Source organism: Ochotona curzoniae, unplaced genomic scaffold, assembly GCF_017591425.1.
Source record: "Ochotona curzoniae isolate NIBS_2020 unplaced genomic scaffold, NIBS_Ocur_1.0 contig_3520, whole genome shotgun sequence".
Taxonomy (NCBI): Eukaryota; Metazoa; Chordata; class Mammalia; order Lagomorpha; family Ochotonidae; genus Ochotona; species Ochotona curzoniae.
Genome location: NW_024465894.1, coordinates 28,068,489 through 28,091,395, shown reverse-complemented (window position 1 = coordinate 28,091,395; position 22,907 = coordinate 28,068,489). Strand labels below are relative to the sequence as shown.

The following is a 22,907-nucleotide window of genomic DNA, read 5'->3' as shown; positions in this document are numbered from 1 at the left end:
AGTCCTTCCTGTGACCTCCAGACACCCGGACACGGGTGAATATCCTACATCCAGCCCTGGAGCTAGAAAGTTGCAGTATTTATTCTTCACTGTCCATTAGTATTTGAGAGATGATCCTGTGGAGTATTTCAATCTGATCCACACACACCCAGCCTACCAGATAGAGAAAATGCAGGGTTTCTAAGGAGCTGACAGTATTTGTACACCTTGCAGCTACTTACCATTAGGTTTCAGAGCTACATAGTTTCAGACATGCCTAACAAGAGATGTACTTGTAGGGGTTTTAAATGCAGGGGGCCCTGCATTATCAAGATAAAACCTTAGTGTCACAATAAATTCCATCACATCTGTACCAGAGACAAATCTGCTTGATCAGAAGACAGCCAGATGGCAATGAGAGCCAATGAGGATGGAAGAGTGGTGCCAAGGAAGACATGATGCTCTTAGAGTTAAAACTCATTCAAGGGCATTAGGCCATTGTCACCAAAGTCATAGATTGTGTGAAAAGATAAGTACCCAACGGGCATGCAGTATGAGGGAACAATCTAAACTTGGTAAAATGTATTGGGAAATAACCCTACTTTTTTCTATAATCCCTTCAAAAGGCTCTTTTGCTTGACCAACATTCCCTGTCCTAGAAAAAAATTGCAGAAGAAGCACTGATTTCTGGTCAGTTTCAGTTATAAGACTCAGGCAACCTTAGCAATTATGATTCACAAATTCAGTCTCAATCTTATTTTATCATTCACTCATAAGGAAAAAAGATAAAGGATCAGCAAATGCCCATATTCTTTCCACCCAGAGAAAATAATATAGTGCGTTATTTTATCTACAGCAATACTTCACTCAGTAGCCATATTCAATCTGCAACTTACAGATGTTTCATTTCTAAAAATAGGTTTTGTTTGGAGTTTTCAGCTGTTTTCTTTGATTAGAAATCTAAGTCTTGTTTTTCTTCAAAAAAAGTAAGCAAAAACCTCACAATGATCATAAATCTTAATTGTGCCTTGTCTCAAAACAGAACTGCTTCAGTCCTTTCTCTACAAGCCCCATGGGGCTAAACCTTGGGCTATCTCACCTTTGAATCTTGACAAAAGGACTATAGAACCTGGCACATCCATAGATTGGTAACTGTTCAGACAAACACACACATACACACACCTCCTTTTGCGGGAACTACAATTAAATAATTTTAATTGCTATGATTCAAATTTTACACAAAGGAATATCATTCAGCCATAAAACAGTGTAAACCTATCATTTACAGAAAAAATGGAAGGAACTGGAGAACACTATTTAAGTGCAATAAGCCAGAAAAGAAAGCAAATACTATATAATCTCCCTTATAGGCAAAGGTTAAACAAACTCGATCAGAACACAGAACAGTGGCTATTGGAGGCTGGGAGGAGTACAGATTACACATTGCATATCATACTGAAATGTTACACTACAGACCACAAATATGTTTGTTGTTAATTTCTATAATAATTTCTATAAATTTCAGGTAAAGTAAAACAGGCATCAGGTATATTGCTCCATCAGTGTGGCTTCTAACAATGCTCAGGAAGACTGAAGTCACATTCATTGTATGAGAGGAGTGAGGAACTTCAAGATCACTACGGTAGTCAACTTTTCAAATTGTGCACTTTGCACCTTCCATGCAGAAATGCAAATGACACTTTTGGAGCAGGCCACATGAGTGTCCAGTCTCCATCCTTGTCATTATACCAGAAGTTTCTCTACAGACACTAACAAGGACCCTTGCAATTTTATTTCAATTGGCAGTTAGGCTAACTCCATGGACAACCTTCCACTGGAAATTGCTTAATATTCAGGTGTTTGAGACTAAAGGAATTCTACATCTCAACTGCTTTAAAAATAGCTGATTCAACTTCACTCATTCCATTATTGTTTAAAGGGGGGGGGGACTTATAAATGAATCCTTCATCCTAATTTTTACATACTAATGCTGTTCCCTACAAAGTTGTAAGATAAGCATGCCCAAACTTCAGGAATGTGTAGTTGCAGTATTGAAAACATTTAGATGTGCTCAGCGCAAGGTTTTTAAAACTGGAAGACTGATTTCCAGGGAAAGGTACGTGTTTCCTTGGATTGTTCAATACCAGTATGAGAGCTATGTGAACCTAACAGACAATCCTGTATTTCCTCATGTCCAATCAAACACTGAAGATCAAAGGACCTCAACAGCAGCAAGCGTTTGGAAAGCGGTTAGCACAAGAGTGGGGATGCTCACTCATGTGTCTCATGAGCCTCTGGGTCCCAACTCCAGCTTCCACTAAGACAGATCTTTGGCAGCAGCAGTGGCTCAGCTGACTGGGTTCCTGCCACCCGCATGGGATACTTTCACTCAGTTCATGGCTCTGGGATTTGGTGTAGGCCCAGCGAACAAGTGTCTCCATCTCTCCCTCTTTCTGTCACTCAAACAAAAGAAATTTAGAAGACAAATAAAACAAGCACCCCCCCCCCCCGCCACTATCCATCAAAATACAAACTCACAAAACAGACCAAATAAATTATAGAAAATGATGACCCCAGGAGAAATGTTATTCCCTTACCAAAAAATCAGAGGTTAAATAGTATGTTTCTACCTTATTGTATGTGCTTTACAAGTTGAGCAAATTAACCCTGAACAAAGAAACTTCATGTGTTCCATGCTATTTCCAATCACTGCCTAGTGATCCATAGTTTCTATCTACCAAAAGGTGTAAGTTCATTCAACTGTTGTGGGACATTGGGTTGTCTCTAGTTTGGAACTATTATAAATGCTTTCTAGAATGTGCTAATGTAGGTCTTATGATAAACATGTTTGACTCATTACTCGTGCGCGTGTACATACCTAGAATTAGAACTGCTGAATCTAGGTAAATGTGTACATACGGCTTCACTGGAGAGTGCCAATAAATTTTCCAAAGCAATCACACTACAATTTACTTTCTTAAGAGCAGTTTAAAAGTTGCTCCAAACCCTTGGTTCACTGTAAAGACTATCACGCTCCTTTGGGGTTGTGGGGTGACCACACAGCAATTTCATGTTTCCTGATGAGGAGTTATTTTGAGTATCTTTCACATGCATTGGACATTTTGACCTTCTTTCCAGATTATCTATTCAGATTCCTTGTTCCTTAACCCCACTGTTTTCTGTTCACTCCTTTTCATTTTAATAGAATTCTTTATAAATTCTGGATAAAAGTCTGTGCTGAATATAAGCAGTGAAATATTTCATCCCACTTCATTTCCTTTTTCATGCTCAATGATGTTTTTGATCTACACACATTAATTCAGTCAAATTTTAACATCTTTTCCACAGTTTTTTTGCTGCTCCTTGTGTCCTATTTTAAAAGTCTTTGCTTTTTTCAAGGTCATAAATGCATTCTGCTATGCTTAAGTTTACCATCCATCTGTAGTTGATTTACATGTATTGCAATTTAAGTACAAATGGATTCAAAAAGGGAGGCTCAGGGTACTTTAACAAGGTTTGCTTCTGAAGAAGAGTGTTTCTTAGCAACTCAAAAGATAACTAAAAACCAAGGAGAAATAAACCCAACAATCACACTGATTGAAGTGTGCATACGGCCAAGCACCTATTGAGGAATGTTCTAGAGAATGTTCTGTGTTAGTTGTTATTAAAATAACCTGAATTAACAGGATATTGCTGAGAAATATGTTATTCATTTTAAAAGAAAGCTTAATATCGTCTTTTCCTCTGTTTATAACTTTGACATTTAAAAATAAAAATTGTGATAGTATGTAAGGTTAATCCTCTGTGGAGGCAACAACCCATTTGAACTCCAGTTTTGGTCCCAGTTGCTCCACTTCCCATCCAGCTTGCTGTTAATGGTCTGGGAAAATAGCAGATGATAGCTCAAGGCATTTCCCCTGAACCCACTTGGCAGACTTGGCAGAAACTTCTAGCACCCAGCTCCAGATCTCCTCAGCCCTGGCTGTTGCTGCCAATTTGAACCAACAGATGGAAATTCTCTTTCTTTCTATCTGTAACTCTCACTTTTACGTCAAATAAACATTTAAAAACGAAAATAAAAATCTTAAGCTCCACAGAATCATGTTGTCTAGTAAAACTGCAATGTGAATGTGAACCATATATGTTAATATTAAATTTCATAGTGGACATATTAAGAATTTTAAAGATCAGATGAAATTTATTATAACACTGAATTTAACATAAATAATCCAAAACTACTTTCATTTTTATATGTGGCACTGACCACATATTAAAAGCTCATCTTTTTCCCATAAATATAGACTTACACTCAATTCTTAAAATGTATTTATTTATCAAAAAGGTTAGAGGCACACGCGCACACACACACACACACACACACACACACACACACACACATACACACATCTCCATTCTGTGGGTTCATTCCTCAAGTGACAGCAATAGTTGGCTGAACCACAGAATTACAACAGCTGGAACTCAATTTAGGTCTTCCTCTTGAGTGGCCTGGACCCATGGGACACTGGGAGCCATCATATGCTGCTTCCCAGGGCATGTGCTATCCCAAGAAGCATCTCCACCACTGCACAAAGCACTGACACCTTCGAACTCCATCTTCTACAAACTGTTTGAGGTATTCTGGTATTTTATACATGTTTTCTTACAATATATTTACTTGAAGCTTCTTAGAGGCTGGAATCATTGTATACAGCTAACTTGATCCACTGAAAAACTTCTCCATTCCTAGCCAGTTTATTGCTTAGATCATATTAGACAAAATTATGAGTTGATTTAAAGCAGAAGCTTCTGAATTATGCTTTTTAGCTCAGAACAATTCTACTTGACTCTTACCCTGGCATAATTGTAAAATGTCATTTTCACTCTCAAGTCAGTCTCAAGTCAGTCCACTTGTCTGGACAACCAATAATATGTTCCCAAGTTATGACACAGCACCAGCCACTATTTTCCATTCTACTTTTCCAACAGCTATTCTTTCTTTGAGCTTTTGTAACAATTTATAGTGACAATGTATTTGTCTTACATATACACTAGACAGATTTGGACAAGTTCTGGAACACAGCCCTGACTGCATCACTAGTAGCCTATCCTTGGCGAAAAATTCAGTATTGATTCCCTCCATCAACTACTCCTTTGGTTTCTACTGTAGATTCTTTCCTCATCACATGTTTGCCCTGGACACAGAAGTCAGATAAAAGAGACTTCTCAATTGCTTCATGTTGGGAATGCACTTGCCAGTCCCTGGGCCCCAAGAAACTATCTGCACAGAAATACAAATTCTAGTAGCAGAGAAACAGCTTTGGATGCGTTGTTTCTTCTCCCAAGTCAATTTCTTTTGAAGCATGCAAGCAATACTATGTTCATGTGTAAAATGGGAAGGGCTCTCTTGCTATGTACTTTTTATTTATTTTTTTTTAGATTTATTTTTATTATTTTTTTTTATTGGAAAGGCGGATATACAGAGAGGAGAGACAGAGAGGAAGATCTTCCGTCCGATGATTCACTCCCCAAGTGAGTGCAACGGGCCGATACTATGCCGATCCGAAGCCAGGAGCCTCTTCCGGGTCTCCCACGTGGGTGCAGGTTCCCAAAGCTTTGGGCCGTCCTCAACTGCTTTCCCAGGCCACAGGCAGGGAGCTGGATGGGAAGCGGGGCTGCCGGGATTAGAACCGGCGCCCATATGGGATCCCGGGCGTGCAAGGTGAGGACCTTTTAACCACTTGTGCCACCGCGCCGGGCCCAGCTATGTACTTTTTAAAACGCAGGAAGATTGAGATGCTGTGAGGGAAAGTATGTGGCCTGTGCACAATAAAGTATAGGGGGACTTCAAAAGTTTCATGAAAATGGATTTAAAAGTTACATATGCATTTTTCATGTAGCTTTTGAAGACTTTCCATATGACACCATAAAACACCACTTTCTGGACTACACTCAATTCCATTATGATCAGTGCACTGGGCAGTTTCTAGTTGCTTTTAACCGTTTTATGCTGACAAAGTCATCAATAATGGGCCAAAGTTATTTAATTTTTGGTAATACAGTTAAATAATATAACGGATCCTGATGTTGGTATACAAGCATGGTACGGGTTCATTAAAACAGTGATAAACTTTGCTAGGCGTACTAGTGATTAAGTTTCCTCTTACTATTGCCCAAAAACATAAATAACAGAGCAATGAAACCATGCGCTAGTTAATGAAACCAGGGACAAATCTAGGGACTAATTAATGCAGAAGGCTGGATAGCTTTAAGAGGACATGGTGATGATACACTAATTTGTAGTCCACCCCTTAAGCTTTTGGCAATAAAGGCCAAGCATCCTTGGAAGGGCAACATTGTCTTGTAAGCTCTGTTTTGTCCCCTTGATTACCCAATTTCTATAATATCTCAACCAGCTGTTCATCTATTCTGTCCCAAAAAATTCCAAGATCTCTGGGCCCATGACAGACTCCTATGGTTTAAGGAATGCCAAGTGGATCTTAAGTTTGATAGTCCATTGCTTCTTCTGATTAGAGAGACTTCATTCAGCAAATGCACCAATAGGTCCAGACTAGAAGCTCACCTCACCCTCATCATTAAGTATCACAAATTCCAGGTTCCATCAGCCCAGCAACAACAGGAAACTCAGTTCTTTTGTAGCTTCTCCAAATTCCAGCTCCAACCCATAGGTAACAACCTTGACAACCTTCTCAAAGACTGAGTATTTTCCTAGTTGGTTTGCAGGATTATCTGCTGGGATCCCTTAATTCAGAATATAATTATATAGAAGGTTCACAGAGTCCTCCCAAAACCATTTTAATGTATTCTGATGTCCCTCCTCCCTCAGCCATCTGGCCCTTAATTAAGACTACCAGAGAAGCTGTAGAATTCTCTCGTGTCTTTCAGGCATGAGAGAAGAGGAAGAGTATGTGGACTTTAAGGAACCACCTGAGAAAATGATTATAGCTAGCTGTAAATGTTCTTAGTCAAAAACCTGATTTTTGAGTTGTGAGTGAATGTGTCAATCCTTGAGTAAGCATTTATATCCCTGCCATTGCACTCAAACTTCACGCCCAGGCTGTTTTCCTAGATTTGGATGGCTCAAACTGGTCACATTCTTCGGTTTTTCCAATGAGTAGGCTATTCTTTCCCTGGAGAAAGGCTGGTATTTCTTCTATAATTTCAGTACAGAGGCAATGAGGAATAGAAGGTTTTAAGGAGAGTGAGAAGGCAACTGCCTTCCCTAGAATGTGCCCCAGGTTTTGGCATCATGGTCACAGTGCAGAATCCGAAACAGCAGAACATTCAAAATTGTATATCTAATCTCCTTTGTAATTCTGTCAGCCTTATTTTCAGATCGTGGGCCTGACTTAATCACTGTTCAACCTGCAATAACCAAACAGAAGTATCCTTTAAAGCTGCCATTGGTCAGCTCAGGCTCTCAGAGCATGTATAAAATCAGAAATTAACTATCTCTAATCTAACAACATTTTTTTGTGGATCAAAAGAAGACACCCTATTCCACATTTCTCCAATTGTCATTGTTCTAGTACTTGCTGTGTGCTGCAACTACTAGACAGCCCAATATCTGACTTTCTACCAAGCTCTATTCCAATTTACTACAGTTGAAAGCTTAAGCAATTGTGATTCTGCTCCATGCCAGTGCTTATTTTCAGTCCAATTTATCGCTGAAAATGTGATAGCTATTGCTTTCAGGCAGGTCAGTTATCCAAGTCCAAAATCCTATCCACACAGTGTCTTGTTTTTAGCTCAGTTTTCTGAGGAAACTGTGGGACAAACATTAAGAGTAAGTGATTTATTTGGAACATGCATCCTAAGGCAGCAGCAGAAGGGAGAGAAAGAGGGAAAGAGGGATGGGAAGAAATGCAAGGATATATATTATTGTTCTGGCTGCTGTGTTGCTGTGAACTATGAGGAAATACAGCCAGTAGCCTAGCGAATGCATTTGCTGTGATGTAGGGTACCCCTAACCAGGCTATATAGACACACACACTTTGGAAGAGTCCACCACAGAAAGAAATGGAAAGGGAATTTATCTGCTTTTTTCTGTTCTCACTCCCACAGGAGCAAGATGAAAAGAATCTAGGTCAGTCATCTAGGTGTAATTTTGTTACCCAGGAGAACATTTGGCATTTTTGAAGAGAAAGGGAAGAAGGGGAGGAAGAAAGAGAAGGGAGGGGATTGGAGGGGGAGGAGGAAGAGAGTGATGTATCAATCCACCTTCTGTCTGCTGGCTCATTCGGCACATGTGTCTAACAGTGGAACTGAGGCAGGTGGAAGGCAGGAGCTGGGACTCTACCCTTCTCTCCTACCCAACACCTGTTACCTCCTGAGGTGTGCAAGAGTAAGAAGTAGACTAGGAAGTAGAGGCTAGATTCAAACCTCAGTGCTCTGTTAATGGGATGCAGCTGTCCCAAGCAGTGGCTTAATCACTGTCCCACACCTTAATTCTATTGTCCTAGCTTGTATCCAGTGGTGGTGCTATTGCAGCTGGCACATACAGACTGAGAATGCGGCCATATATACTACAATGCATGAGATAGTATCCAACAAGAATTATTCAACATCAAATGTTATGTGTGTTGGGTGGGGATTTAACTAGCAGTTAAAATGCTGCTTGCAATGTCCACAGCCCTTATTGGAGTGCCCGAGTTTGAGATCCGGCACCACTCTAGTTCCAGCTTCCTGCTCGTATACCCTTGTTTGGGTAGGAATGGTAAAACACATGGTTGGGTTTCTGACAACCTCTCCCCACAGGAGACAGAGCTTGAGGTCCTTGCTTTGGGCTTTGGCCTAGTCCTTCTCTGGCTAGAGTGGGCACTCAGGGAGTGAGTCAGCAGAAGCAAGATCTTTGTCTCTCTGTCTACCTTCAAATTAAATAATAAATAAATAAAAATACATAAAACTTAAAGTGTCATGAATGTTACTGTTGCAAAACTATATAAAGTCATGTTTGGGGAAAATTTCAAGAAGGAATGAATGGTATAAAAAAATTAACATAGTAGTTAAAATGGTGATACTTCCTCTTGCCAGAAGAAAAAGTGAACGCATCCATTATTTTGTTCCTAGAGAATATTCACTGGAGTTTATATCTTTGTTTTCAGCTTTTATTATGTTACTTATTTCCCACTGGCTATGCTGTTTTATCTTTATTTATTTTCTGAAAATTAATGTTCATTTCACTTGTTAAAATAGAACGCAAAGAATTATCAATATAAAACAGAAAGGGATAATGAACATAACACATTTCCTAAGCCATTAAGAGTGGGGGGGGGAGGTTTGTTTTGTTTTGTTCTGTTTTTGCTGTTTTTCTTTTTTGGTTCCAAATTCTTCACTTGTAGGTGCCACCAGCATTTAATCCCACCATCAAGTTCCCATTCTGTCTTCAAAGAACTTAAAATGCTAATGCCAATTTGCTAAGCTTTACAGTAACATTTGCTGCACCTGCTGATGTGATATAAACCACAGGCACAGGAAGAAAAAGTAGCTTACAAAAACTACCAAACAGAGCTATTTTAATTTATGCAATTGAGTCTCAGGGTGAAAAAAGCTGTGAATTGACATCTTCTTTTGTTTCATGAACATACCTCAGTGGAAACACGTGTATGTACAGAATTCAGTATAAATGTACTCTTAATGTCAACGGACCTCAGAGAGACCTTGTGTGTTCTTTAGCTTTGGCTTGGAATAATCAGCCCAGCCCTTCTTTGGTTTCCACAAAAATAAACTCACTCTTCTCAACATGCTTATGAGACTTTCTCCATGTTAAAACTCCCTATCATGTGATGCACATCACTGCTGTATCTCCCAGAAGCCACAATCACAGTCATATACTGGAAACTTCCTTCAGGCCCCTTCCCATCCTAACCTTTTTCTCCAAGTGCTGATAAATGTATTTTCCCCTTTCCTTCCGTTTGGAAACAAATAGGATGGTATTTCAAATGTTTATGGAGGAGCAAACTTGAGACACAGCCGGTTAAGCCATCGCTTGGGGCATCCTGTTGTGAGAGCGCTGGCTTGAGTCCTGAAGTTCTTTCTCTTTAGATCCTTGATAACATACCTTGAAAGCAACAGGGGATGGTACCAGGACACATGAGGGAGACCCAGATGGTCATCTGGGCTTCTGACTTTAGTCTGGACCAGCCCATGCCATTCAGGAAGTAAATCCACATATGCAAGATCATCCTGTCTGTTTTTCCCTCTCTTTCACTCTTTGCAAATTTTATTTACTCATTTAAACTATAGAAAATAAAACTCCAGTGTTTATTTGAATGCAAGAACTAGAAATCCATGAAAAGCTCTTCCATAGTATTTTTCATTGGAAGATCCGTTTCTTACATGGCTTTGAAAGTTTTGCACCAAAATACCTATGCTTTTAAAAATAATTTTGGTTTTCTTTTTTTTCAGATTTATTTGTTTTACTTGAAAGAGATGTGGGGGTGAAGGGAGGGGTTAGACAGAGATACCTTCAATCCTCTGCTTCATTTCCAAAATGGCCATATGAAACTAGACTTGAAGAAGTTTTGCATGTTTTTTTCACTCTCTTTAATTCTCTTTCAGTCTCTTTAAAACTTTATAAGAGAGAGATTTTCCACCCTGGTCCTCTTCCAAAATGCCTAAACAGCTGGGACTGGGCCAGGCGGAAACTAGAGTCCTATAACTTAATCTACATCTCTCATGTGGGTGGCAGGAAGCCAAATATTTGGTCCATCACTGTATCTTTCCAGGGTATACATGTGCATTGGAAATGGAGATGTGCCTTAAAAAGTCACCCCAATGAATTGTGACCATTCCAAACAGTATTTTAATCCCTCCCTCCCCCAAACGTGCCACTTCTCATTCTCTCAAATGCATAGCTGACTTTGCTGAATTGCCACTAAGTTACATTTAACTAGCTTGCTAGGGAACTCAGTTGCTATCATGAAAACCAATCATTCACCAGATACATGAATGAAGTCATCCTAGAATATCTAGGCAACCCTGCCAACTGATAGTAAATTACCGAGCAAAACAGGTTAGAATCAGTTAAGATTGTCCAGACCAGCATAGCTTCCTAACACATCCATAGACTGATGAAAAATGACACATGCTTATTGGTTTACACTCTGAGTCATGGGATCCCTTACTATTTCAACCCACTTTATATTTACAGGCTTAATTGACCATAACATCCAACAATTGAAAAGTAGGAAGACCACAGCTTTGCAGGAGTGTAATCAAGGGCTGCAAAAATAACCGCATGACAAGAAGTCTTACATTCCTATACATTTAGTTCCCACTCTGTATTAACTGCCACATATCAGAGGAAACATGATATTTATCTTTTTGACACTTGCTTATTTCACTAAGCATAAGAAACATGCCACAGAAATACACATGACAAGCAGTGGGATAAATTGCAACTTGACTATTACATATTCAAATCCAATGGCACCATAACCAGAGTATACAAATTAGCAACATTTGGAGTTCATCAAAGAATACTGGTGGTTATCCATGCTGTAAAACTGATCCAAAATGCCTTTAAAATCCATCCATTTACAAAGCCACAATCTAGGTTGCTTCTCTTAACAGTGTCTACTTCTTGGGTGAGATTGCCCAATTTTCCACAATTGTAATTCCTGCATGCCCATTAATTAAGAAAATAGAATACGGGCTGAGGATCCTTTATCTGAAGCATGAGGAATCAGAAAGGTAATGAATTTTATTTTCTCAGAATTTAGAATTCTTTCATTGGCATAGACTTTACTAGGTAAGCATCTCTGTTTCCCAAAATTCAAAATCTGAAATGCTTAGAAAGTTTTCAGTTTCAGTGCATTTCTGATTTTAAGGGTTCTTTTTATGTTATTATTATTGTTTTTTTAGAACAGATGCTCAATCTTTCACTGGCCTGCTAATGGCTTTTGCTCTTTCTTCATTGGAATGATATCAAGATACTCTTCTTGCTTCTTATAGCATACAGGCTGTATCTCGAGCCACAGACGACTATCCAGGTGGACAAGGGGAGATCCAACCCCAAAGCGTGGTTGACAGTCTCTTTTCTACCACTCAGTTCCCAGCTCCGATTTCTCAAAGTTTTCTGCTTTGCCACTCTAAGCAGCCACTCAGTCACCCTTTACTGGCTGACTTGTATCCCATGTTCATAAACATTATCAGTGATTATTAGTGGCTGTCAGTTTCCTCCCTGCTTACGAACTTGTTGTCTCCTACCAGATGCAAATTTTTCCATGATCATGAACTTGCACTTTTCTTCGCTCCAACATCATATACTCTACAAAGGTTCTACAGACATGCAGAAGCCAACCAACAAATAGGTTTTGAATAAATGCAGACATATCCCTCCTTTTACAGTACTGGATACTATATTAAAAAATTGAAAAGAACAAAAAATAATACAGATGGTTCCCTCACCTTTTGTCGATGGTTATGGATGAATTAAAGACCCCAGAGGAATGTGGCTATTTGTGATCTGCAACTTTTTCTTGGGAGTTCTCCAGTTTTCTTCATTTTTCCTCAGAGTTCATTTTAGCAAGAGGTGCAAGAATTTCTCCACAGTATATTTCTGAAACAACATGGCAAGAACATGACTGAGAATGCCAACATTATGTTCTGTTTAGAAATACATACGCCCCCTCTCAATATATATTCTCCTACATGTGGCATATAACTTCTCATCCTTACGTTATTACCTGGACACTTTGAGGTAGTGTTAGATTCATTAGTATCTTACTTTCATCCGTATTGCAGAACTGTCTCAACATGATCATTCCATTGTGAATTTATCTTTGTTATAGATCATGTACCTTGTAAGAGATAAAGCTAATGCCTTTGGTTTCTGAACTCATGGAACCTGGTCCACTACCTGGTAATTGTATGTTTTTATACAATTTTCATTATTTGTAGTGGTACTTACATTCTACAAAATTACAACAGATACTGAGTTAGCAAATACTGATACAATTGATGTACCTAGAAGAGACAGAGTAAGGTTGCCGCAAGTCTTTAGCCCAATGTTTCCATCCATGAATCAATAAAGTACCTTGCTTTATGTGTGTTTCTGTGAAGCCTGATTTAGTGTGTGTAGGCTCACTCATTAACATTGAACTCACAGCCAACAGCACCATAACACAAACACAAACAAAGCTTATCTAATGTGTATTTTCTCATTGGGCATACCACAGCCTTTTGAACTTAGGAACATGAAGCATCACAGCAACAAACTAGGACTGGGTACAGAATTCAAAGGAGCAAACTCTTCAATACAAACCGTAAGAGTGAATTTGCAAATCCAATGTCCACACACAAATACTGGGGATTGACATATTGGCTGCAACAAAATCTGTGTAAATCTCAAAATTCTCTAACATTACTTATGATTCAACACACTACTGCCATTCAGATAATGAAAACAAAAATACAAAAAAAAAAAATACAAAAGGTAAAATTGGACTGAAGACAGGTTCCAGATTCTTGCTGAAAGATCCAAGAACTAAAAGCAATGATTCTTTTTTCTTTTTAGTAGAATAAAACAAACAAACAAAAAAACCCCTCCAGAGCCCAAGCTCTTATCTTCTACTTGATATTAATTTTGGCTGATCCAATTTTCAGAAAACTCTGAAAGTAAATTTCCTAGAAAATAATTTAAGGTCAACATCTACATGGTAAATCTAAATTATTCCCAGAAGGCAGCTCTTTCTTTACCCTTAGAGGACAAGAAGAAATACTTGGTTTTGCTTTCATTTATATATATATAAATATATATATTTAAATTATATAAATATATATAAATTATAAATATATAAATATTATAAATTATATAAATATATTTATATATGTTATATATAAATGTGCATATGTTTTATATACATGTGTGTATACATATAATACATATACATAATATACACATATAAAACATATCTCAAAGTATGTATCAATCAATATACATTTAATCAATACACTGTAGGGGACTCAATGAACATACTTAGCAATTTGTATTTTCTACGAAAAATGTCATTACCTAATGTGATCCCATCATTCTTTATATCAGAAACTATCTACTTGCTAGTACATTTGAATAATGTTTAAGACCTGGTAGGAATATGAATTGATATTTTAAAGTAATTATAGATATTTTCCAATTAAGTTTATTTTTCAAATGTTTGAAAATGGTTGAACATAATCCAATGCTTGGGCCCTGGCACCTCCTTGTGAGACTTATAAGATGCTACATGCTACTACTTTGACCTGGCCTGCACCAGGCCATTGTGGACATCTAGGAAATGACTCAGAGGACCGAAGACCTTTGTCCCTTGCTCTCTCTGTAAATCTGCATTTCAAATAAATGAAGCAAATATTTGAGAAAAAAAAGGATGATTGTCACTTGAAATTTCCTAAATATTCTGAGAACATCCAAATTGATCAAGGAAGCATTAGAGACAATAACGTTATTTTAATATATATGAGACCTTCAGTAAAGCTCTACTCCAAAATTCTTTATCTTTGTAATACTCCAAGTAAGTTGTCTTTGACAGACTGGCTCTATTTTGTATAAGTTACAGCGTCTGAGGTAATGGTGATCACTATTATTCTTTGGGATTATTTACCTTCTTTTTCAAAGAAAACCAGTTTTTTGTTTGTTTCCTTGTTTACTGCTTGGCTTGTTTACAAATCAGAGATGGAGAGAGGGAGAGAGGAGGAAGAAGAGAGAGAGAAGTAGGGGGAGAGAGAGACACAGAGAGACAGAGAGAGAAACAGAGAGACAGAGAGAGAGAAGGGGTGGGGAGAAACAGAACATGTATTTCCCATCCATTGGTTCATTCCTCAAATATCTGCATCAGTTGAATCTGGGACAGGCTTAAATCAGGAGCTCAGACCTCAATCCAGGTTTTCTTCACAGGTAGAAAGGACCAAAGTGCATGAACCATCACTACTGCCTCACAGAGTCTATGTTAGTAGGAAGTGTAGGCAAGATTCAGATCCAAACACTTTGACAGAGAACATGTACACTCCAAGCAGAACCGTAACAATTGTGCCACAATGCCTAATCCTATGGAGTAATTTAGGATGAAAAAATATGTATATATGGTCTATAATCGGCCAATGATGAACATAAATGTCAGCTTATGTTTTTTTTACTAAATTCAAAACCCATCCACTGAATTTAGTTCTTAAAGTGATTTGCCACCTGTGAATAATTTTTTTAGAGGGGGAGGAATGCCTTATCGACATTTCTGCTTATGAAAAACATAAGCGTCCCTGTGGTTATGATGTGCATATTATAAAAATGCAGATACAACCATAAGACAAGCACAATGGAGCTTTCCCATAAGTTTAGCAATTGTACATTTACTTATGATAATTTTGTTTCTTATTCTTAGGCAGGCTGATTTCTAAGTGCTTATTTGGGATGAGAAAAATATATAAATATATATAAAAATATATAAAAACTGGGGTAGGGGTTTAGTCTAGCAATTAAATTGTCAGGACTATCATATTCTGGTACAGAGCAATGGGTTTTACTTCCTGGTTGGAGCTCCTGACATCACTTTGTTGCCAGTGCAACCACTGTAGAGATGACTCAGGCAGTTGGATCCCTGCTACCCACATGGTGACACAGATAGAGTTCTGAGCTCTTGGTACTTGCCAGTGACTGATATTTGTGTAATGAAACAGTGGATGAGAACTCTCTGTTTCTATCACTCTGCCTCTCAAATCAAAACAAATTGTTTTCAAGTATAAAGATTGCATCCAAATGTCACTTGACTCAGAGGTATGGATCTGTGATTCCTGACTGGATAATTATGAAAAACTCTAAAATCCCATTTGATATAAGACAAAATGAAGACTTATCATTACCAACTCTAGCATAAATAGTTTTGATCCCTGCAAGCTTTTTCTTCTTACAAGGACAACAGCCCTTACACAGACCCTTACTGCTGCATCAGAGGCAGGATGACACAGGCTCTATCAACCTTGAAATGTTACAACGTTTGCAGGATTATTCACCCTTTCATCCACTTCACATTGTACCCACAGGTGCAATTTATGAATAGTGGCTTTGTGCCATTATGTTAAAAAAAATAAGACTTTATTTTTCTCTCAAAGAGAATAGGCTTATAACCTTGACCACAGTAAAACTGAATTCTGGAGAAATGAGTTCTACTGTGTTATGAAACCTGGCAAGATGCTAAATCCCAACAGGTTAGTCTCCCATTACTAAAAGGCAAAGTATTTATGATATGGATAAATAACACACAGCTTATTTTTAACCTATTCTGTCTGCAAAAATGGGTATTTTTGAAACAAATTAACCCTCCTGGCCCTAATCAGAGGCCCACATGGGTATGCATCCCTCAACTATATAAACAATATTAAAATAATAAAGATAAAAGTTTGATATATAACATCCTTCTTGAAAATCTTACAGCTTTTTCTTTGTGTATATGGTGTAATGTGGATAATTCCAGTTTCCTCTAGATGCTGGCTACTTGTTGAACAACTAAATTCCAGATATACAAAAGGGTTTCATTACCAGATTTGACAGTGTAAAAACCCAGCAGAGAGGAAGCTGGCAAAGGCAGTTTAACATAAACCTCCTTAAGGACTGGAAAACAACATCACATTTGCTTCCCGATACCCATGAGCCTCCTGTGATCTTTGTCTCTCTATATAATAAAAGATGTATAGCCAGGGCTCAGCACCCTTCCTCTTTTCTCACTGTTGGAAGAAGGTATGTTCTGCTTTCAGGAGAGAAAGCAACATAACAGCAACATAAAATTTTTACATAAATAACTTCAGGGAAGTTGAAAACCGAATCTGCTCAAAAACAAATTTTCTTTCCTTTCATTCAAAGCAATATAGCTGTGGCATACGGGGGCAGTATTTTTGCAGTAACTTATGCACTTGTCAATGGCAGTGAGTTCCCTCTCTGGAGAACTTCTAGGAGTCTAGGAAGACCTGCCGTTCTGGGATTTCCTCAACTACAGACTGAGGACTATTTTTTTTTTCTTGTCAGGTAGTAATGAAACTGAGTTTTAGAAAGTACTCTCATCTTTCCTTGCAGGGAAATAGCCTGTTGGAATATTTGGTCTCTGTTCATGAGACTTCTCCCATGAGACAAAGGGAGAATGAGGTTCTTTCCTGAACTATGAACTGCAATTTCTCATGCAAATGCTCTTTTCTCCTGGAAGAGCAGTGTATAATGTACTGGCTTTCAGTTTAGCAATAACTATTGTTTATGCTGACAAACAGAAAACAACATGTTAAGTCTTTATTGGTTAGATACTTCACCGCACTGATATCTACTTGCTTTCTGTACTTTCCTATATCATTCTGTGTCTACACTTCTACATGGGCTCAAGATAATGACTGATACAATTTTCAGAGGATTAAATGACAGCATATGTGAACCATACTTTAATTTCTGCTAAGTATTCTAACCCTGAGGCTTTTGAACAATAGGACATTCTTATTTTATACCATGGTTTAGGGTGCTGTGACACAGAGATGGATGTAGCAGGGGGAATTTGAAACAAGACCCTGCATTTTATGAATGCAAGTTATCACTGCAACCTTAAACTTCTTGCCTAAAAAATGATCTGTCATAAGAGAAAAACAGGCTGGCAAGGTGGTATAGTAAATTAATCCTAAACTAGGGTGTTGCCATCCCATATGGGCACTGGTTCGTGCTCTGGCTGTTCTACATCCGATCTAGCTCCTGTTCATGATCTGGGAAAGTAGCAGAGGATGGTTCATGGCCTTGAGACCCTTCACCCACGTGAGAGACTTGGAAGAAGCCCCTGGCCCTCACCTTTGGATCAGCTCAGCTCTGGCTGTTGGAGACACTTGGGGATTGAGCCAGCAGATTGAAAATCTTTGTCTCTTCTCTGGAACTCTACCTTCCAAATAAAACTAAAATAAATCTTTAAAAAAAGACAGAAAAAACCCAACTCATCATGACAAAACTATTGTCATTTTATGTCTTACTTGCCACCAAATATCACAGCAAGAAATGAGCTACTTTTTCAAAATCTCCATTTATCACATATCTCCCTTTGGTTCACTTGTTTTGTTCCTTTAGCACTTGAATGTGCAACTTTGGTCCCGTAAATATATTTTAAGAAAACTGGAAAGACAACCTTTCAGTCTCACTTTGTATTTCAAGACTCTTAAACTTAGTGGATATTTTGAACTGAAGCATATTTTTTAAAAGGATATTTCTTTGCTTTGTAAATTCAGATACCATGCTCAAATCACCTGAACCAGAGGCCTAGGACTATTGACAGCCTTGGAAATGCTTGTGGGAGACCAAAGAAATAACTGAAATGGTGTTTTTGTTTAATTATAATCCTTTGTAGTCAAGTGTGGCTGAAAGTTTAATGAAATCCCCTTAGATACGAATTATTTCTCTTAAAAATGAGCAATATACCTAGTGTCAATAGTATTCCAAAAAGGAAAACCTGAAAACCCAGTTTACTATTTCCTTCAGTATCCAAAGACATGCTTGCTTCAAGTTAGAAGTTTCAATATATGTGTGTATGTGCAAATCATAATTTTCCAAAACTAGTCCTAAAACTTGGCATACAAAATAACTACATGACAGAATTAACATATTTGTTGGTATGTAAAACAATTACATGACAGAATTAAAACATTAATTTAGCATTAACATACAAAAGAAATGATTATCTGAAATACAAGAACACAAGTTACTCAATGCTTATATCTAAAGGAGCAGAATACAATTCAATTTGATCTTTTTATATTCATTTTTAGCATCTGTTTTCATTTTAAGTAAAAGGCAGAGACAGGAGGGGACCAAGATCTTCTATCCACTGGTTCATTCCCCAAATGCAACCTATAGAGCTTTTCCTAAAGCCTAGAACTTTATCAGAGTGTCCCAGGTTGGATCCATCATGTCTTGAAGGCCACGTTAGCAGAAAGCTGGATCAGAAGCAGAACTAGACCTCAGCTGGATTCTGACAGGAGATGCAGGCATCCCAGTGACGTCTCAGTTCCTGTGCCCAAAGCCTACACTCACTGTACTTGTTTTTTTTTTTAAGGTAAATGGCAGCTTTGTTCAATAACATACCATGACCAAAAATATTTCCATGCATCTGGGCTATGGGTGGGATTTTATTTTTTAAAAAGGGACAATTTGACATAGATATTTTTCACGAATTCAATTATACAAAATGAGAATGTCAAATTCAAGCATTGAACTTAGGTATTAATCATCTCATTGTGCATCACCATTTTGGTTTGAGAAAGCAAAAATATGCTCATGCTTGAATGTCTCTGGTTCTAATGGTTCTTCCCAAAAGGGAAATATTCGTGAGAAAAGCCAAGATGATATGATTCTATCAGATGACATGATTCTACGAATGTTCCTACATGTCATGAAGACGTCCGTGGAACAAATGCTCACACTCACTCCAAGTTGCAAGACGTGAATTTTCAGTTTCGTTAGCAAGTTCAGATTCTTGTTGGCTGCTTTTCTGTGCTACCTCTCAATTTGTCCTGCAGGAACCTTGCCCTATTCTTTGAAAAATGACTGAGATTCATGTATGCCAATGATTGACAGGGAATGTTTCTCGAAAAGAAAACCCAAAGGCAAAAGAAAATTCCTGTGCTGCTTGCTATGTGCAGCGAAAAACAGCTCAGTCTGGTGTGGTGAATGTGGACTGGATGGCAGAAAGCTGGAAGGAATACCACCTTGCTAAGGACCGGTGTCGTGTGTAAGAAGCAGGAGTTTTATTCGTCAACAACATTGCGTAGATCATTTCTCTTCAAGCCAGAGTGAAGAAAATAAGTTTTAAAGTAGCACTGTCTAATAAAAATATAACTTGAAGCACACATAAAGTCACAAATCCAATTATATATATTTTTAGTAATTATACCAAAAAATAGTTAAAGTAAAGTTTATGACAAAATAGTTAAAGTAAAGTTCACTTTAAATGTATGCTGATGAGATATTTTTCTTTCATTTTCTCATGACTGGTCTTAGAAATTCAGTGTATTCTGTGCTAATAACATATTCTCAACTTAGAGTAGCTGCATTTTAACTTCTCAAAGCCACAGTGCTTAGCAGTTCCCATACTGGGTTGTGCAAGTCCAGAAAAATTGTATGATTTACTGGAAGGACTTAAAGATTTTAGCATAAATGATAACTAGAGACAAAAAGGATGAAACTTGGAATACAGCAGATTAATAAATTTTTCAAGAAGATTTTAACAGACTTTATATTAGCAATACAGAATTAACTATTGGAATTTTGTCTTAGCTTGTGAATATATCTGTTTTGAAGTGGGTGCCTTGTATTGTAGAGGCAAATCACTCGAAAATTCCCAGCTACAGGAAATTTGAAGGCATTAAAGTATGCCACAGTAAAATCCACGAGTTTTCAGTTAAATATCTCAAGCAAGTCATAAAGCATGTTTATTTTTATTATATAGTGTGGATGATAAAAATGCAATATAGAAGTGTGAATGAAATAGAATACATAAAAATTAAAAGCATAAGTTTCTAATAAATCACTACTTGCAATTATTAGTCTTTAGGACAGAATCCATTTGCATTAGAAACTGACATGGAAGGAATTTCTCCAGAGTTAAATGAGCTCATTATAATGATCTATAGATTTGGCTGGTCAAACAGAGAGAACAGAGGTCAGGCTGCATATTAATAGGCCGTAAAATCTCCGGACAAATATTAGTGCTGTACAATAAATGAAAAACACATTTTTTTAGAATTAAGTAAAAATTATTTTTAAACAGCTTATGTACTATGACATCAGTAAAACATTTCAGGCATTAGGCTGTCAAACTATGATCATTCAGTAATACTTACAGAGTATGCATTAAATATATTTTTACTTGCATCTCATATGTTTATGAAACAAATACTTTGCACTGAAATACATTTTAGAAGTTTTACATTTTAAAAACTCTCTTATATATTGTCCATGTGTCCACCATAGAAAAACTGGAAAAACATGAAAGCAGTAACCAGGAAAAAAAATTTACAATTTCATCCTCAAGATACTGGTTGATATTCTAGTTTACATTTTTTTTTCCAGGTTAATGTGACACAATGAACTCCTATGAGCTCTTTTGTAGGTCTGGTTCTTCTAATAGATTTGAAAACTGCCATTCAGGACGTATACACCCACAAACTTCCCCTCTCCTACGCAGCTTGCCACCCAAGGGTTGGAGGAAGTTCAAGGGCATTCTAATCTGGAACTGCCTTTTTTTATTTTGTACTCCTCCTCTCACTTTGTCCACTTTGATCACACACCTGCATCTATATTCACATAATAAGATTTATTTTTGCTCTTCATGCGAATTACATGATTTCATGCATACATAGCCTTCATGCAAATTACAAATAAGTAGATATGTAGGTCTTTTGAGGTAAGCTCAAGCCCTTGCCATTCTTCCTTAATTAAGAAAGAAATGGTGCTCACATAGAATGATCAATTACCAGCTTCTGCCATATGCAAACCTAGAATATAATAATCTAACAGTGACATTATATTCATTCTTTTACCCAAAATGTTGGTCCTACCCCTTTGGTCCTATTTTATTGGACCACTTTGGATCTGAAAGAATCTAAGAATCAGATTCAATCACAAATATTTAGTGCTGAAAAGGACTTGTGAGTTATACATGAATAAGACACTGTCCTTCAGCCTCCCAAGACTACTTGTTTGTAAGTGAAGATTGTAATCAATTAAATAAATATATAATCATGTGCTGGGATAAATGTTAAGGAGATAATGATGTAAGATGGAAACTGTGCAACCTGTTTTTAGCTTTATGGACATGTTGTTTGCAAATAAATATCATATATATTTAAACTTTACAACTGAATGGTTTTATATATATATATGTAATTTACATAATAAAAGTCACACTCAAGATAATTAATGCAACCATTACCTCACCTCATTCCTATATCGTTTCCATCAAGGTAAAAAAACCAAGTATACTCCCTAACTTAGTTATTATCACAGTTATCCATTTGAAGGACTGACAAGAACTCCGGAAGTCTCCTTCCTATCTCACAGATTTAGACCACCACTGTGTTTTTAAAAAGCACATTCTGAATTGTTTCTTAAGATGTAGTCATTTACATGAGAATTCTTTTTTAACACAAAATGGAACTGCTTTCAAAGACTACCACAGAATAAAATTTGCATCAGGGAGATTGAGATTTCCTGCTGTACTATTCCTCCCTTTGATGGGACTATCAACACTCTGCCAATGAAGTTAACATCACATATGTTAAAAGTCAAGCTGTAATCGCTACGTTTATGATAAGATTTTGTAATAGCGAAGATGGAGACCTAGAAAATTGTGGGGCTATTTATTCAGCAGAGGTATTATATTGATAGTTTCATCTTTGCCAAAGTAGACGAAAGGTCTTGTTGGAATAAGTCAGAGGGCTTATGGGACCTCTATGGAAGAAAAAAAATGCATCTAGGAGTGGTGAATAAGAAACTGGATACATCAGAGAGAGGGAAGGGGCATGTAAAGAAACATATCAACAAAGACACAGCAAGCAGGAGAGGGGAATAGAGGAAACATAAGAAAGGGAGAAGGAAAGAGAAGACAGGGCCATGTAGTAGCCATAACACATATCGATAGAGGATACGTAAGAGTAGGCAAGAGGAAAGAGTAGGCAAGAAACCTCAAGATCTGGGAAAGTTCAGGCCAACTATGTGGAAACACGGCCAAGAAAATTCCACTGTGGCGCTGGATAAAGAAATTGTGGTACACCTGCTCTATAGACTACTACACAATCACAAAAAGAACGAAATCTTACTATTTGGAACAACGGTCCCAACTGGAGACTACTATGCTTAGTGAAATAAGCCAATCCCCAAAGGACAAATATCATATGTTCTAATA

At 37.5% G+C, this 22,907-nt stretch overlaps 1 protein-coding gene across 1 annotated transcript in view; it reads right to left on the bottom strand.

Moving 5' to 3' along the window:
- The window catches only part of PAK5 (p21 (RAC1) activated kinase 5), a 235,493-nt gene that overhangs the window by 123,132 nt on the left and 89,454 nt on the right, over positions 1-22,907 (bottom strand). The window contains exon 2 of the mRNA XM_040981197.1: positions 12,409-12,559. The gene's annotated coding sequence lies outside the window, so the exon portion shown is untranslated. The remainder of the gene's footprint in view (positions 1-12,408; positions 12,560-22,907) is intronic.